Raw genomic sequence first — 3292 nt, forward strand, 5'->3', positions numbered from 1 at the left:
AGAACGCGCCAGCGCCAGCGCGGCCTGGACCTCGTGCCGCTGACCCCACCCCGCCCGGGCCCTCCAATCAGAACGCGCCAGCGCCAGCGCTCGCGCGGCCTGGACCTCGTGCCGCTGACCCCGCCCCGCCCGGGCCCTCCAATCAGAACGCGCCAGCGCCCGCAGGGCCTGGACCGCGTGCTGCCAGCCCGGCCTCTCCGCGCGTGCGCAGTCGTGTGGGGAGCGCCTGCGCCACGGCGGCTGTCCCTGAATCAGCCCCCCAGACACTCTGGGGGCCCCGGGCCTCAGCCACCAGGGGGTGGACTCGCTCTGCACCTGTTCCCTCCAAGATCATGTCCGCGGCGTGGCGCTTCAGGCCCACAAGGGGCAGACGTTGATTGAGCGCCTGCTGTGTGCCGGGCCCAGTGCAGAGCTGCTGGGGTCCCGTGCCGAGAGACCTCAGGGTGGGAGGTGGAGGCAAACGGGAGAAGGGATCGGAGTGTGTATTGTTGAGGTAAACAGCTGGCGCTACACCGGACACCTTGCACCTGGCCTGGGGGCAGGAGCAAGAAGGTCAGGAAAGGCTTCTGGGAGAAGATGCCACCTACGTGGACCTGCAGGATGATCAGGAAGGAGGCGCGTGAAGGGCGATTGGTGGGAACGATTCGCAGGGGAAGGTCCTCCGGGGACGAAGGCCCGGACTGGGGCCTGGAAGAAGTTCCGTGGGGCCACAGCGTAACTAAATGGAATTCATCTTCTTGCCTAAGCCGGCCTCGGACGTGCGGCGTCCTCCGCGGCGAGAGGCACAGGTGTGGTGGCCGTCCGCAGAGGGTGGGTGGAAAGACCCTGAGAGTCACTGAAATGGTCCAGACTGAGCTCTGGCAGAGTGGAGGTGAGGACGGAGCCCTAGGACAGGGCCTGGAAGATGAGGCGGGCGGGGACGCACAAAGGTATCCGAAGGAAGGAGGCCCCGGGCAGAACGAGAAGAGTCGCACGAACGCCCGCCAGCCATCCTCCCGTCGGCGCCCAGTCTAGCTCGCTTTCCCGTGCGCTCTCGGGAAAGGCCGCGTGGGAGAGTAGGTGGAAGGATCCAAGAGCGTGGCGCTGACCACCCCTGGGAAGTCCGGTTAGGGACTGGAGAGTGCTCCGAGGGTGGCAAGCCAGGTCAGCTGCAGGACAGTGCCGACAGAAGGCGGACCGGCGGGGGTCACACTCCAGGTGTTTCACAAAAAAAGGAGCCCAGCCTGGTGCTGAGCCAGGGGTCCCAGGTCCAGAGCCGGACCACACCGCTAGTTTCTATCGCGGGCTCTGGGCCTCCTGCTCTGACTTGTCCAGCTGCAGCAGCCTGCAAAACTGTCTCTCACGCACACATCTTTTGCAGTGGGAGAGAACCCGTTTTGCAATAAATAAAAATGTAATCGTAAAGTCATTGAGACTCTTGATACGTCCTTCAGCATTGACTAAAAATATTATAAATAATACTGCAATAAACAGGGGTGCTTTATCTTTTCAAATTAGTGTTTTTGTTTTCTTTGGGTTAATATTCAATATTGGAATTATTGGATCATATGGTAGTTCTATTTTTAATTTTTTGAGGAACCTCCATACTGTTTTCCATGGTGGCTGCACCAATTTACATTCCCACCAACAGTGTTCAAGGGTTCCTTTTCCTCCCAAGTGTTTATCTTGCCAACACTTGCTCTTTCTTGTCTTTTTGATTTGAGTCATTTTAACAGGTGTAAAGTGATTGGAAGGCTTTTTCTATGTTCTTTGAACTTTTGGGTTACTATCTCCTTCAGTCCTCTTGAGTTTTGAGTTTTTAACTGCAGTTTAAGGAGACTGTCTTGATGCTTCAGTTTCAAAATTTGTTCTCATTTAATTGCCACTTTCCTGAGTTGTAGTTAGCATTCTGTGTCGTCACAGAAAATAGCTTTGACCCCTTCATTTCATTGGTAGTTCTTGGTGCTTCATACTCAATTAGTGCAGCTCAACTTGCATTCCTCTCCAAAGTTGAAAGAGACAGCTTGACAGTTCTTAAAACGCTTGTAGACATTTAGACCAGAGCACTGAGGAAGCCATGGGCCTTGGTGGAGGTTTTGCGTATTTTCATTCCCAGAACAGTTTGTGCCGCAGACCCAAAGGAAAAACAAGCAGTTGAGACCATTATAAATGATGTTGGTGCCGAAGTGGGAGAAGTGTCCCAAGTACCTTCATGTCTTCTCTGACCTTCTCAGCTGCAAAATGCAGAATTCTGCACTTTGCATAAATCTGCTGGGTGGCTCTGCCTTCAAATACTCTGTTTCCTTTGAAGATGTATTTTTCATACTGTGTTTTGGCTTTGCAACAAAAGACATGAAAATTCTGTTGATCTCAAGTGGAGTGTGAAGTTCAAAAGCTTTGTTATCTTAAAATAGATTATGATGATATTTGTAAGTTGTTCCTAAATGCTTGTTGTCGTCGTCAGCAGTTTCCTACCTTATTATAAGTCTCAAACATTCTTTTCCAAGACAGTGGTTCACAAACTGGGTCCTTATCTCAGGACCCCTTTATACTCTTAAAAATTAATGAAGTAGGGCACCTGGGTGGCTCAATCGGTGAAGCGTCTGCCTTCGGCTCGGGTCATGATCCCAGGGTCCTGGGATGGAGTCCCACATCAGGCTCCTTGCTCAGCGGAGAGCCTGCTTCTCCCTCTGCCTGCCGCTCCCCCTGCTGTGCTCGCTTGCTCTCCCTCTCATTCTCTCTCTCTCTCTGACAAATAAATAAAATCTTCTAAAAAAATTCATGAAGCCCCTAGAGAACTTTTGTTTATGTAGGTTACATCTACTTTATTAGGGATTCCAACTGAGACACTTTACTTATTCATTTAAAAATAGCAATAATAGGGCGCCTGGGTGGCTCAGTTGGTTAAGCAACTGCCTTCGGCTCAGATCATGATCCCAGAATCCTGGGATCGAGTCCCACATCGGGCTCCTGGCTCAGCGGGGAGCCTGCTTCTCCCTCTGACCCTCTCCCTTCTCATGCTGTTTCTCTCTCCCTCCCTCTCTAATAAATAAATAAATAAATAAATAAATAAATCTTTTTAAAAAATAGCAATAATAAACCTATTTGATGTTAAAGGGAATATTTTGATGAAAAGGCACTATATGTGTGCGAAGAATGACACTTCTACATTTTTGTAGATCTCTTAATGTCTGCCTTCATGGAAGATAGCTGGATTCTCATATTTGTTTCTGTATTCATTCTGTTGTGACATCACAAGTCGGTCTCTGGAAAACGCCACAGAACCCTTGTGAGATACTTCTAGCGAAAAAGA

Source organism: Neomonachus schauinslandi, chromosome 9, assembly GCF_002201575.2.
Source record: "Neomonachus schauinslandi chromosome 9, ASM220157v2, whole genome shotgun sequence".
NCBI lineage: Eukaryota > Metazoa > Chordata > Mammalia > Carnivora > Phocidae > Neomonachus > Neomonachus schauinslandi.